General features: G+C 39.7%; 1 long non-coding RNA gene across 3 annotated transcripts in view; it reads left to right on the top strand.

Annotated features, from left to right (window-relative positions):
- Positions 1 to 15,957, top strand: part of LOC128841477 (uncharacterized) — a 74,782-nt gene that overhangs the window by 37,070 nt on the left and 21,755 nt on the right. For all 3 annotated transcript variants that reach the window (XR_008445852.1, XR_008445851.1, XR_008445850.1), the window contains one exon: positions 3,159 to 3,323. This is a non-coding gene — a long non-coding RNA (uncharacterized LOC128841477). The remainder of the gene's footprint in view (positions 1 to 3,158; positions 3,324 to 15,957) is intronic.

Raw genomic sequence — 15,957 nt, 5'->3', positions numbered from 1 at the left:
CCCCTGGCTGCCCCTCCATGTAGGAACTGGAGGGGGACATGCTGGAGTGCCGGAGTGGGGCAAGCCCCAGACCCCACTCCCTGACAGGAGCTCAGGGACCAGATTAAAACATCTGAAGGGCCATAGTTTTTGCACCCCAGGCCATAGTTTTCGCACCTCTTTTCTAGATCATTACTTCAACCATGCCACCTCCACCAGTTCCCTGTTCATCACATCAAACACAAGCTGCTGCTTTTCCCTTCCTATCCCCTGGCTACTTATCGTCTCTCCTAGGCTATCAAGAAGTAGACAATCATATCTGCTCAGCCAGTGATGGCAGCCTTTATTGTCCACTTCTGACATTTTCAAACAAGCACCTTCGTGCTTTCTCCTATGCTGCCTTGCACCCATGGTAAGAGCTCTTTGTAAACATCCACAAAGCCCTTTCATTATCCTCTTTTAAATCCCTCTTTGAAACTCTCCATTGCTGTGATGTTAATAAATTAACAGTCAGGGAGCTAGTGTGCTGAGACCACTGGCTATCATTTGTTTTCCTTTGCCCACGTCGGTCTGTATTCTGATGTCTCATCTTAGACTTAGATCATAAACTCCTGGGGCAAGGACCATGTTTTTGTTCTGTTTATACAGCATCTAGCACAGCTCCTAGACACTATCACAATACAATACACAATTTACCCTGCTCTGTCTTCCCTCCCCATAGAACACCTTGGATTTCTCTCACAGCAGTCCCAAAACTCATTCCAGTATCCCTACATCCCCTCCTCTTTTAATGTTCAATCCCTTCAAACCAGGCAGAGTGACATGCTTAATTCACATGCAAAGATAAAATAAAGGCAATAACTTGGCTAGTTTCCCATCCCAGTGCAAAAGTAGTGGGCCGTCAGAAGTAGCAGTAGCTTTGTGGATCTGCTCTGGAAGCTATTGCAAGAGCAGGGGGCAGGCAGCATGGAAGAAAGCAGATAAACAAGGCATGGAAGTGGGCATTGTTGATTGGGTGAAAGGGACGGAGTGGAGCGCGAAGTAAAAAACAAGACAAGATTTGTAAGCAGGAGAGGTGGAGCTATTCTTTATCTACTACAATTAGTAAGCTCAGTTCTCCGACAAACAATACAAAAGAAAACATTTAGAGAGGACAGTTAGCTCAAGGAAGTAGATGACAAACAACATTACACATTAAACAGACCCACAAATACTTCCCCTTAAACAGGCATATGCTCATCTCGTCTCCCATTCAGACAACACTATGTATTTATGTTCAAAATGTTTTATATAAAAAAGTCTACTTCTCACATCAGTGCCTTAAAATTATTTCTATCTATAAAAGCAACAACAATTGAGAATTCAGTCTTATATTCTGGTCTTTAATTCCATCTAATGTGTCTGAATCTGTTGCAACGGTCACAAGTCCTGGCAATAGATGCTACAGGGTGAGCAAAGCAGAGAAATTCAACCTCTACTCTGAAGTGACTTGCTTATAGACAGTTGTAAATTTGTCAGACCCTTGGGATAAAATGTATTAACATTAATGGGGATTGCATGATTAAATCACTGTGCATTGCACTAAACTTTTAGTTGTTCATGTTACTTCAACACTGGGATGTAGGGTGATTTAATTTCCTGTTTTTTGTTATAGTAATAAGAAAGGCAAGCAAGATTTTGCAAAGCCATCTAGAGGACTTAAAATTAATAGAAGAAGATGTTTAACAGAAGATACATGTCTAAATCCCCTAGATGGCTTTGAAAATCTCAACCAAAAAGTCTCTCATGGAACCAGTATGAGAATTAACTCCACAGATTTTAATAGCCTGTGAAGTTTATGGTATTGTAGTATTTCTCGGACTATGAGAACTCTTTAAAAAGCAAAACAGTCCATCACAAAATAAATATTGAAATTGTGTTTGTTTTACCATAACAGTTCAATGTGAGCCCTTCCCATTTAAGAAAAATCATTAAAAAAACAGTTTAATAAAGTGGATTTTTGACAGAGAAACTCAAGTGCTTGTTAATGGGCTCTGTTCTAGAGGCATGCCATTCTGGCAAAATTTTCAAATCTGTATGCCAAAAGTGAGGCTCCTTTAGGAATCCCAGGACTAAGAGCTAGGCATCCAACTCCCACTGAATTTCAATAGGAGTCGGGCACCTAACTCCCTTAGGCTCTTTTGAACATTCCAGGCTAAACTTCCAAGTCTGTATTCGGGCATCAAGACGGAAGCATGGCCTGATTTTCAAAAGTGTAAAGAATCTGCAGCTTCTATTGACTTCAACAGGACTTAAGGGGGCTCAGTTTTGTTATTTTGGATAATCAGGCTATTTCTATTTAGCTGCTTAAGGGCTTGTCTTCATTACCATGCTAAATTGGCGCAGCTGCACTGACGTAGCACGTCTGGTGAAGACATGCTGACGGGAGAGCGCTTTCCTGTTGCATAATTACTCCACCTCAGTGAGAAGTAGAAGCTACATCAGCGGGAGACTGTTTCCCGCTGACAAACCGTTGTCCACACTGCCTTAAGTTGAGCTAACTTATGTTGCTCCGGGGAGTGGCTTTTTCACACCCCAAGTGACGTAAGTTACATAGGCTTAAGCAGTAGTGCCAACAAGCCCTAGATGTGTATTTGGGGTTAGGCTCTCAAAAAGTTTGGCCATAGTGTGCATAGCAAAACTGTACTATGAAAAATAGCACTACACAGATATTAGCATTTTTAAAATGACCAACATAAAAGGGATCTTGACACCCTGGTGACTAGCACCATTTAGTTAAAATAAATAAATAAACCCATGCTTCATTTTGATGGAATTTATTATTTTGTTTCCCCCCCAATAATATAACTATTCAACAAAAACAGCAAAAAGTGTAGAAATACAAAAAAGTAACCAGCTGTTTGTAACATTACTGAAAACTGAACAATTAAATTTTATTAAAGTTTCTCCCAGTTCAAAACCTTGCCTACTTAGTTTTACCCAACGCAAACTGTCAGCCAAACATAAATTATTATTCTCATGTCAAGTGGTTTAAGTTATTATAATATATAAACAAAAACAACTCTGATAGAGATTTAACACTAGTGGTCCCTGCTATACTAATGTCAAGATCAATTTTCAGCTGATATATTTAACAAGTCCTGAGCTATCACATAAAATCTCATTTCTTTGTCTTCCAGAGGAATTGGAGCAGAATTGCAGACCAACAAATGAAGTGAGCTGAAGGCAATTTGACCAATGTTTTCTGTGTGAATTCCACAGAGGCTGATGAAGCATGTTATCAGGTCTCCAAGGTACAACACAGACATTAGTCAGTTGTGCCATAAAATTAAGACATTATTAGGGTAAGCTGTTTTCTTGACCTAGATGAAAATGCCAAGAATACAGGGAAGTCCTGCACTATGCATTGAGGTGCATCTTTCCTAACTGATGTTTACTAACATTTTATTAAACATATGCCAGCTCTGCCAAACAATCAGGAAGTGCAGGCACCTGAGCACAAGGGCAGAGACTGGCTTTTAAGAAGCTCCACCTGTCTCATGCAGTCTGGTATCATAACTATTTCTATGTCACAGAGTGCAACATAGTATTTGAATGATAGACAAAAAGGACTACGATGAAAGCGATTTCAAAGCAATCCTGTAAGCCTTTTTGCAGGAATCAAAATAATATAGAGACTGAAATAAATGGACAAGAGTTTGAAATGGGCTATAAAATATCATGGCAAATTTTAATTTATTTATTTTGTAGAAAAGGATCTCAAGTAACTGATGCCTCCTAATAAGGCACATGACAATCTCAATTATGAGAATCATTATTCTAGGCACTGTGTGCTGTTTTATATTCCCAGCAGGATGTTTTTCATCTCATCAAGAGTTTCCAAGGCTGTCTAGTGTTTCTGTATATGCAAAACATATTCAAGCTTCACTCCCTCTCCACCTCCCTGGCCCAAAGCTTCACTAATTAAAAAAGTCCTGTCAAGTGGTCAGACAGACTGGAACTAGAGGATTATAGGTAAGAGGGATGAAATGAAGGGTTGAAAGCTATAATTTCTCTTTCTGTGGTAGCAGCAGAAGTAGCTGTTATAGACAGGCAAGTTAAAAAAGTGGCTGTCTTGGCTAGCAGGCTTTGTAATATCTTGCTCCCCAAAAGAAAGTCATCCGAACCTCACTTGTAAGATGCAATAACTGCTGGGTTGTCTCTTTCTCCTGCTTCCCATTTCTCTCATCTCATGCAAGCACTACACCCTCTGGCTGATTTCCTTCCGGTCCTTGCTCACTGATTCCACTCCTTCCATTCCCTCACTTTTTTGTCCTGCTGCGTTAACAGTAATTCCTAGGCCTTTGACTAATGTTCCATGCTGGGAGCTGCTAGCAAACAAAGAGAATACTTTTAAAAAGGAGAGAAATTGAAATGAAGAGGGAAGAAACAACTATGGTTCTATCCATTTTTGTATACGTGGTTACGATTGTGTATAAATAATCTCTCGCGTTGAACAATGTTAACTTTTTTCTCCCATCGCCAAATGTGGTTATCTGTCCAGTCAACCAGATACTGAAAATTCCCTCTCAAAAGTTCTTTAGGAAAAGGCAAATGACTAATGTGCATGTAAAAAATATGGTAAAGTAATTATCTATTTGTAGCTGAATATTTTCTGACAGAATGGGGGCTTCCTGTCTCCCCAATCCCGTTTCCAGTCTATTTACTCTGAATCTCACAGAGAAAGTTGCTGTGTTATCTTTAAAACTACTTGTCACATGATGGTGTGTGTGTTATTCTCTAGTACTGTTACTGCTTGAAGCTCTGTGGGATACTGCCCCCAAAGTAAGGTGAACCACTGTAAAAAAAAAAACATACATACGTGAAAGGCTCAGACTTTGGCCCAGATTCTTAGTTCTACACCAGCTGCAGATTCCCCCAGAACACGGGAAACTTTGGCTACCCATTTAGGACTGCTTTCAGGCTCCTTGCACGGCAGAGCCAGGATTTGTCCCCTTTTGTGCCTGCATGTTTATATTGTGACATCATCCCATCTGGCTAGTCAATTTATGTGTGGGGGTCTGCAGTCAAAACAAATTTATCACCTCAGATTTGCTATTGGTGTGTTGCCTAGGAGCTGGGATTTCAAACATTGCTGTAGCTTTTGATTTTGTTGTTGTCATCAACGATAGTGCTGCCTCTTACATGGTGTCTTTCATCGGAGGGTCGCGAAAGCATTATTATGAGCATTAAGGAAACCAATCTTATAGAGGAGCTGTGAGGCAAGTAGTGTATCCATTTTATGGATGAAAGACTGAGTCACAGAGGTTAAGTGATCTGTCCTGGGTCATACAGTGAATTAGTGACAGCAAAGCCAGCACTTCGGGTGGGACTGTGAACATTCATAAGCGCCCCCCCCCCGCCCCCTTCACTGCTAAAATCAATCAATTTGTTGTCCACTCTTTTGCATAGGGTCAAACTAAGAGCATGGGAGATTAGCAAAATGATCCTGTAGGCTACACCCAAAATTTAATCAAGTCTCATTTTAGAGAGAAAATACAGGTTTGGGTGAAGATCTTTAGGTTCTTCCCACAGATCCTGCTTCATAAACTGGACCTGGCTGCTTGTTCCTTTCAAGTCTAGTGATTAGCTGACATTTAGCATCTGTTTAATAATTTCCAACCTATCTTCATAAGGAAGAGGGCCAGGAATTTAAGAAGGGAAATTGTATTTTTGCATTTCTACTTCTATCACATCACATTACAGGGGTCCAGGACTTTGTAGTGGGTAGTAAGTGGGGGAAGGAGGACGGAAAGAATGGCTCCCAAGAGCCAGAGCAAGGAATCGGACCCAGGAGTCATGGCTTCCACACCAGTGTTCTGTTCACTAAACAACACTTAACTGCAGCTTTCGACTAGCAATGCTGATTTTTGTTGGTATTTTGTCTTTCAATCTCAGCCTCTAAATAATGTAGTTTTTAGAGTGAGGATTACATTTAGGGCTCGTCAAACTTAGCAGCATTCCTTTAACAAACTCTAGAAGCACTATTTAAAAATATATCTTGCATATACACTAGTGATGCACTTACCCAATGGTAGGGAGAGACAGAGGAGCAGGGAAAACAGGGCACAGAAAGCCCTTTGGTTCTTGTAGCATAAGCAGGAAGTGGATTAACTGAAATCAAAGCCTTTCAGAATCAAGGCCTCTGTCCTGCAACTGACTGCATGTAGAAGTACCCTTGCACTCAAGCCCCATGGAGAGTCAGCACATGGAGAACAATTGCTGGATCAGGGCTAAAGTCAGAAGAATACATTCCAGCCTTAAGGTCAAACTCAGTCCTCAAACAATAACATTTGCACATGATCTATTTAATTTACCTTTTTAAAAAAAATGTATTTTAAAGTTTTTTTTTATCATTTTAAAGTTTATAAAAATGCTTCTTATGCTACTGCAAAGAGATGCTACAAATCTATTATTTATTAGTACACATTTTTAAATGAAAATAAAGACTTTCATTCAGCTTTTAAAAATGAAGAATAATTTTGAATGCCGAATAAAAATATCAAATTTTAGCCACAGTGGAGCAAGTCTACATAATGAAGTCCATACATGAGGAACACAGGAAAATAAAAAAGGTGATCTGATGAATAAGCAACCAGTTGATCACAAAAATCTTAAAATTAGCCTCTTATATTGCTCAAGTAATTTAGTAGGAGCACCTTCAATGATATATTAAAACTAGAGGCTACTGTTGACTTCTATAGTGAATGCAAACTCTGAAAAACAATAGGCCTTGTAGGCCTTTCTAACAAAAACTCTTCAGTAATTAAGCTGTTAATGAATAAAATTATGGATTAATGTTTCAGCAATAGACCAAAGAAAAATCTAGCAAAAGCTCCTAAAATACCAGTGAGATAGCTTAAAGCCAACCCCCACCCCATTTAGAGGCTAGCCTTAAAAGCCAATCACTACGTGTTATACAAATGTGTGCAGTTATAATGGACTTCAACAGATCAAAGAGTCAAAGTATATAGAAATCAGAGGATGCTTACCAACAGTGAACCTTAAGAAGAAGTAACACTAACAGGATTACTGTGGATAATAAAAAGAAACAGAATGCACAATTATTGCAAAGTAATGGGCATTATCTGATGTGAATAGCTGCCACTGAAGAAAACCACCACAGATGACAAAGACCCGAGTCATAAAAACCAGTAAATGCCAGCGTATTTTTCTCCGTTACATTGAATTGCATTAGAAGATGCCCATGACTGAATCATTTGTATTGATTTTTTTTTTAATCAAGGTATCTATGATTGAATATAAGAGTGATAAAAAAATTTGCTTCACAACATCTGCAGGGATTGGATGTAGCTGTTCATCACCTGTGAACTTATGATAAAGCAGCCAGTACCACGTAATATTAACCCATAGAAATAGGTGAAAACAAAACCAACTGGGACCCCCCCCCCAAAAAAAAATGAAAGCAAACTCATGGTTGAATGGAGCAGAAACAGAAAGCCCTTTCCACACAGCAGAATGTACTGAAAGCTGTTAGCAGATCTACAGCAGACCTTGAACATTACTACCTTATATTATGTACTGCATGCACTTATGCTGTACTAGATGTTTTAAACAGAGTCCAAAGCAGACTTTAAGGTCCAACCAAGCGAAACATCTGAAGGTCATGACAGTCTCTCAAGAGAAAGTTTCACTGCTGAGAGTTTGTCAAGAGACTGAAACCTACTGAGAAGATAAAACATACACTAAAGAGACAAAGTGCACCACTGCCATCTTCTCAACTACCTGTGAATCAGAAAGATCAGAGAGAGCTTGGAAAGTAACTAGATCCTTGTTAGAAGAACTGATCCATTCAAAGGAATAAAGTAGAATGGTAGTGTTCTTCAGTCAAGCTGGAAACTCACCTCAAGGTAGATAACAGACAAGTCAGTTCCTGAGGCAATTTCTTCTGGTCACAGTTGACACATAAGGGTCCACAAATGCCTCCAAAGAGGATATTTTAGTGACTAAAAGAGAGAGAAAAACAACATGTTGATTACAAAGAATTAGTAGTATGCAAATAAGGCATGGTCCATGAAAAATCCTGGGGGAGGGAAGGCCATTAAGAAAAAAAAGCTGTATTCAAGTATACGTGACAAACTAGAGATATTAAAAATATTCATGAGGGGCCATATTGTAGCATTTACAATGGACCTCCAGTTCCACTTCCAACAGATGCTATAATACTGACCAACAAAATTAAGTATATTTGAAGTTCCAGATTTTTCACATTGCAATATGAATTCAAACAAGGGGTCATAGATGAAGGTAACATTACAAAGGAATATGAATCTATAGCAAAAGTGGGTCAATTCTGCATTGTAAGTAGGCATCACCCTCCCCCCAACCACACACATCTGGTCTGTTTGAGAAAAAGCAGCCCACATACTGATAACATGCTATTCTAATTTTTGCTAAGCACAAAGAGCCATTCTAAATAAAGCAAAGTATGGGGTGCATGTACACATGTGCAAAAATGGAATCATGAGAATTTCTGTGCAAAATTCCATGAACAAAAGTGGATTTTTCCTCCCACTGATCTGAAAAGGCCATACCATGCTTTGTTCAATTATGTATTTATTTTAATCTCTCTCTCTCACACATACACACACACACACACACACACACACACACACACACACAGAGCGTATCAGTCACATCACATCAATAAACACTGTGGAAATTGCAAGCCCTAGGTCAAACATTTGTTTGTTACTAAATTACAAGAAATTTTAACATAAAAGTCCAATGTATGTCCTGGTGCAAATGTAATTTCCCTCCCTGTCCCCCGATATCTCTCATCCTTATTTGAATGAGAAAAATGGTGTTTTCTAAAAGTTTAATTTTAGAATTTCTTAAAATGAAGTAGCTTGCAATACAATTAACAGAGGTTGTACCTTTGGAACAAACAGCATAGTGTGATTAAAGTTTTTGACATAACTAGAGCACATTGAATAGGATGGAAAAAAAACCAGAAATATTCAAAACAAGGCTAATCATTTTTTCTTGCCTGAATCCTACCCAAGCTTTCTCCCATAAGATAACTATTAATATCATTATTATTTGCCTTAATCTGTGTTAGGTTTACTATTGTGGTAACACATCAGTTACACTATGCTGTTCTATTGCTTCATTAAATGTGTTCATAAAGCCTGGGCACATAGATTTATGCAGGCACCTCAATAGCATTAATAGAAGCTGTGCGTAGAAATCCCTTCTGTCTCAAGTGAAGAACAGACCCCATTGTGCAAGGGGGAAAAAACACCATCCATAAATAAATGTACAATGATGGAAGACCACAAATCTCAAAGACTTTTGCAAATCTGAAATATTCACTAGCTATGCCTCTAACATTACTTTTGTAGCACAGAGAATGGTGATTTGGAGCTTATATCAAGTTTTCAAAGTAGCATGAATCAAATAATTCAATTAATTGTGAATAGTGATGATACATCTGACTCCCCACCTCCCATGTCCTCTGTTTTAATGAATCATGCCATTTTGCTTTTAAAGAGTATGGGACAAATCCCTGCTGAAGAAGGGCCACAGAAGGCACAAATTGCAGGGCCACAGAAGGCACAAAACACAGAACCGTTACAGTGCCACTGCATGAAAGGGGGGAAGAGGCCAGATAGGAGAACTCCACACCCTTTGCTTCTCACACACTGAGCGAAGCTCCATCATAATTAACTCCAGAGGAGTGCAGGAAAGGGAAGGTTGTGGGCAGATCATGTTGTGAGAAGGGTGAGGTTAATAAGTTTGAAAACTGCCCAGATTTTCAGCCACAAGACACAGTGGGCTCTGGCCACTAATATAGCCTGGTGGCCATAGTTATGGCCACATATTAGCTGCATGGGTGTCCGGTACTGTAGCCTCAGACTAAAGGCAGCTACAATCCTCTATCCTGACTACTTTTACATTTACTAGGGATTTGAAGAGGGCATGGATTTGGGGATTTCATCCTGTGCACTTTTCTGCAAAAGATGACAGACATATATTATTAACAAAAGACAAACTGTGCTACCACAACACAAATAATACACAAGGGTTGGGGTTGCTATGTGTGGGCCTCACTGTGCTAAGCACTTTACAAACACTCTGAGATCCATCTCTGCCCTAAAGAGTTTTTAGGTTAACTAGACAAGACAAAAGGTGGGAGGGGAAAAACAGAGGCACAGAAAGGTGAAGTGACTTGGCCAAGGCCACACAGTAAGCCTGTGGCAGAGCTGAGAACAGAACCCAGGTACCCTGAGTCAGTGGCTTATCCCAGAAGCCACACTGCCTTTGCAAAGTGATGTTTGGTTTACGTCTGAAAACACGGCACAGTTAACAGGAAAGGGGAATAGTCTGAAAATAGTCTGAATTTAAAAGGACTGAGTTTGGAGAGTATGGTAACCTGGCAGCTCTCCCCCGTCCTCTCTTTGTTCAGGCTAGCAAGTGGCTGTAAGGAGTTAAAATTTAGATAGGAGGTTATTTATCAAATGGACATTTCTCCTCAGGCAGAGGAAGCTAGAGCAAATGGGGTATTAAAGGAAAATGGAAGCCCAGTAATTCAACATTTCCAAAACTTTATCAACCCCGCCTCCCTTTCAAAATAATAAAGATACAGATGGAGAGGACAGTTTATTGGAAAGGTCAAAGATAGGACGAGGGCCTATTATTCATACAGGATCAAGTTTACTGTATCCTGTGGCAGACAGCAAAAGGGAAGAAGTGTGCTGGGGTTTTAGTTCCCAGTTTGGTCACCTCAGCAGGATGCTTGTTGTATTGCCTGAAGTTCAACTAGCCTATTGGAGAAGTACAAGGGAAGAGAAGCGGATCCTTCTCCCGGTAAAGATGAGTCTAAAATGGCCAAATCCTGAAACTTGGTGAGCTCCCTCAATTTCCACTGATTTCCATGGAAACCAAGTATGACAAGGAGGTGTTCAGCACCTTTCAGGATTAACCTTATGAAGCAGTGGGAGCACCACTTCCCAACTAAAAGATACTACTTTGGAGGAGTAACCATATTAAACAGAAAAATAAATCAATTCTCCCTTGGAGCTATTAACCTGATTTTGAGCATTCTTTCACAGAGCTGTTGAAACAGAATCATTTGGTGTCTCGGTAGCTTTGGTTTGATGACTTGCTTTAGTTCAGATAGGGTTTCTTATTCCTATTTAAGACATGATACCAAGCCACACACCCTAGACTGACACACAGAGGAATAGTATATGCAGATCTCCATTCTCCTATGTAAAAAGGGGACTCCACTTCACCATGGCAGTTTTATCCCAGACCTCAACTAGGATGCTCAGAGTCCTCGGATGTGTACAAAAAAAAAAAAAAGAAAAAAAGTGGGGAGAAGACTGTCCGTCCTGTCTGGGGACAAACCACATTTCCCAATGGAACAGTCTTGGAAAATACACCACAAGAGAAATTCACCAAGATTCATCCCTTTAACCTCCCTCCTGTGAGTTTTCCCATCAGAGGAGCAATGAGATTCATTTTAAAAAAATTGATGAGGGTTTGAATGTCTACTGATATGAAGTTACACACAGATTACTCTGACTGTATCTCTACTAGGAATGGGCAGAAATTCAGGTTCAGCTGTTAGCCACCAAATTTGGGGAAAAAAAGTGATCTAAAGAGACTGTACTACAAATTCCCGGGAAAACATTTTTACTCCTACCAAATTGCTCACTAGAGACTGAAGGTTTTTTGTGGTTTTGATTTAAAAAGAACAAAACAACAACAACAAAAAAACACCCCACAATCAATCAAACCCCCAGCATTCCCACAGAATTTACTAGTGGTGTTTGGGGAAATGCAAGATCAGGCCCCAGCTGGGTGGTGAAGGCATATGAGGGATTTGAGTTTCTAATCATCCACCGATGGCCCAACTTGTGTCACAACTGTACAAAATCTGACAAAAACAGAGCTCAAACTGCCCCTGCATTCTTCACTCACTCTGCGTTTAGGCATTGCTGAGCTCCCAGCTCACTGAATAAGTTTTATAGTGGGCTCCAATACCTAGGCCAGTATTGGAAATACAGAATGGCAGTTCTCATTCAGTTCAAATTTGACCTTAAACATTTTAAAAAGTTGCTGTTTTTCTTTACATGCTATGCAAGATGCCATATTCTGTCCTCAACTCCATACGTGGCTCCCCCATGACTTAGAGGGCAATACTGTGACTTAAAGGCAAATTTTGTCCCACTATATTATGCTTTACTGTTCATTCTGTATCTACCTCACTGCAGCCACATCCAGGCGGTGTCAATGGATACAACATTCTCTGATAGCAAAATCATATCCCTTCCTTCCTGCAATTACAACACTATTCCATGCAACAAACACTGACATCTGGAAACCTACTACCATGATAGCAGCTGCGACTCCTGTTCTAAATCAGGAAGTGAGCTGTACTCTCCTCAGGGTTTTAATTGTTATGGAACATGCTTGTAGCTTTAAAACACAAGAGTAGCAGCCAGCTTGATCACTGAAGGAAATACTGTAGGATATACAATTTTAAATGGAAAAGGTGATAGAAGTAGCATAAATACACCTGTGTGGGTTCACTCAGTATGTGTCCACACACACACACACACACACACACACACAGATCTCCCTCCCATTTTAGAAACAACTACATTGTAATAGGTTAATTCATCACTGCTATAATACCATGGAATTTCTTATATTTATTTCATTAGTTCAAATTTAAACTGAAGTACAATGGCACAGGCCATGAGCATTTAAATTGTTAATCAAAGGCAGTGTTATACCAAGTCATCAGTTATCAACAGTTAGCAGAGTAAATGATGATTTTAACTTAGTGACTTTCTACTCTCATTTAAAAAGGCGGGCAGAGTGGTTTGGGGAAATGCCAGTCATTACTTGTGTCATGCTGTCCCCTGGCTTTAAGTTTATCTCATTATTCTTCATAGTAGCTTTAAGGCAAAAAGGTGCAACAGTAGCTACTTGAATTAGCCGATAGTGGCCTCTGCTATGTGAGAGGAACTAAGCATTCGTAATCTTGATTCCTTATCAGGCTATTGAGAGAGAGTATGCAGAGTAGTTGTATCTGTGTGGATCCCAGGATATTAGAAAGACAAGGTGGGTGACCAACTTCTATTGGTATGAGACAAAGCTTTCGAGCCACACAGAGCTCATCTTCAGGTCTGGGAAAGGTATTTCCAGTGTCACAGCACAATGCAAGGTGGAACAGATTTAGTATAAGTTGCTGAGAGGGGGTTAATGGGTTATAGATTGTTGTAATAAGCTGCAAACCCACAGTGTTTGTTCAGTCCATGATTTTTAGCATCTAGCAGAGTAATGAATTTAAGCTCCTGGGCTCATCTTTTGAAAGTGTTATGCAGGTTTCCTTTGAGGAGGAAAACTGAGGTCAGATATAGAGTGATCACTTTCTGGGGGGAAAAGTGTTCACACTCAGGTGATAGGGTGTTTTTGTCTTATTTTTCTGTGTGAGTGCATTCGAGAACATAGTGATTTTCTAGTTTCACCCACACAGTAGTTGTTGGGGATATTTAATGCACTGGATGAGGTACACCACATGTTGTGATAAGCATGTGTAGAACCCATGGATCTTGAAAGGTGCTTTATAGGGGGTGTTGATCATTGTAGCCGTGGAGATGTGTCAGGTTTTGGATCTGTAGTTCTGGAAGGGTCTGGTGCCACTTCGAGTTGGTGTGTCCTGGTCTGTGGGGAGCTTGCTTCTGATGAGGAGCTTGGAGAGTTTGGGAGTTCCAACCTTCACTTCTGGCCTTGCTCCTCAATTAGTTCCACTGATGACTCCTGGAATGGTTCTATTGAAATTTACTACTCAATATCAAAACTCAGATCTTATAGAAACACACAATTTTCTAACATCACTAGACCAGCTCCTGTTGTTAATTTGTCAAGCTGTGTACTTGAAAGATTCCCAGTGATTCTTTCACCTCTTTTAGACACTGCTTACTTTCCCCAATTGATTTGATTGTTACAGTATTGTACTGAGGGTATAAAAAAGGAGATGTGACATCAGTTTGAAAGCCATGAATCCTTTAGTCCTGCCAGAATGCTTACTCAGCAATGTCTGTTCCCCTAGAGCTAGCAATAGGTAGCACCAAACACCTTGTTCACTTTCCAGTCCTCACAGCCTCTCAGAAGTTAAATCCACCTGCCGCCCAGATGAAGGAAGAGGGAACCCATCACAATATTCTGCCTCACTATTTAATATGATATTTTAGTTGGTACAGTATATGTTAATAATAGTCTTATCACTGCTGATGCTAACAACTTCTCTCCCTCCTCTTTGGGGTATCCTTTTCAATATTTAGATTCCAGAATTTCTCTATTCCTACCATAGGATTTGATCTCCATGCCCATTGTAAAACCTGCAGGAGTAAGCTTACATCCAGGAGGATGGGGAAGGGGAAAAAAAAGATACAATGACACTAAACCAGTGCATTTAATATTCAATGGTTCCTATCAGGAAGGCAGCTCTGACCATAGATCTTTCCCCAATAGAAATGAAGGAGATCTATTCTTTAAGAAACCAGTTTCTACTTGCATAAGGAGTAAACATTAGGCACTCAGTAAAGATCAAGATTTGGAACAAAAACACAGGATAAGGTGGAAAAAATATGGGAGGAAGAGTTTGTTCCCTTTTTGCCATTAGTTTTACCAAAATAGTCAAATTTAGTTGTTCTACTCATGTCATCTCAGATTAATAAGACAAAGAAAGCAGAAGGACATGTGAGGAATATGATGAGGAGAGGCCCTTTCCCCATATCTGATGGATGTCTCCGTTTCTTTATATTGGTTGACAGAAGTTTACACCAAAATTATGTCACAGAATATTTATCATTGTCAGAACTTCAGGTCACAATTACTGGGATTCTGGTAAGCTATCCTTCTCTTGAAGCTTACACCACCTTAGTTTTTGGCCTACTAATCGAAGCATTATGCCTAATAGCTTCAGTAATGGAAGTGTCTAGCAGGTCTCACTAGCTCAGTCACACCTGGAGGGGATGATACTGGAAAAATGAAGGCAACAAGTGACCTAATGAAGGCAACAAAAAAAGTTAAATATTAATATCTTGCTGTCTTTTATTAACTGTTATGATTAAGAAAACTCTGAAAACCAAAGCCTTTACAGTACTTGAGAGTATTACCATATCCTAACATGCAGAAGGTTATGAAATAACTTGGATTATTATATAAAAGTGTACAGGATAAGTAGGCTGCTGTGGAAGTAGCAAAATTTTCACAGGTTTGAAGAATGATCCTTGAAAGGATCGCTATGGCCAGTAAAAAAACAAACAAACAAAAAAACCCCACCAACCACACTGGATGAAATACACTTCAAATGAGTAACCTCTGTTTTGAATAACACTTCTTTAAATTAACATGGTAGCCTTAATTCTCTTGACTTCTGTTTGTCTACCAATATTTGCATCATTCAACGTAGAAATAGCAATTGAGTTCTAGAGCTGGTTTATGCAATGAGGGGAAGAGGCACATGCACACACACTGACTACTCAAGATTTGGGGCTTTCTCCAGTTTACTAGATGAGTGGTTTTGGAGAAGCTGCCTTATTTCACAACAGTTTACTTTTGGTTTGTCCATAGAACAAAAGTAGGTCTTAAGTCATGCACGGCATGAATATTTTGGTAAGAATACATAAACTTAACCATGGGGAGGGAGGCAAGTAGTGGCAGAAAATATTTACACCTCTACCTCAATATAACGCTGTCCTTGGGAGCCAAAAAAATCTTACTGTGTTGTAGGTGAAACTGCATTATAATCGAACTTGCTTTGATCCACCGAGTGCGCAGCCCCGCCCCCCCGGAGCACTGCTTTACCACATTATATCCGAATTCGTGTTATATTGGGTCACATTGTATTGAAGTAGAGGTGTACCTGGTATGGCAATCAAGTTATATACAATGAGC

The sequence above is a fragment of the Malaclemys terrapin genome, chromosome 8 (assembly GCF_027887155.1).
Source record: "Malaclemys terrapin pileata isolate rMalTer1 chromosome 8, rMalTer1.hap1, whole genome shotgun sequence".
NCBI classification, from domain to species: domain Eukaryota; kingdom Metazoa; phylum Chordata; order Testudines; family Emydidae; genus Malaclemys; species Malaclemys terrapin.
Note: the sequence above shows the minus strand (reverse complement) of the source record. Positions and strands in the feature narration are given on the sequence as shown.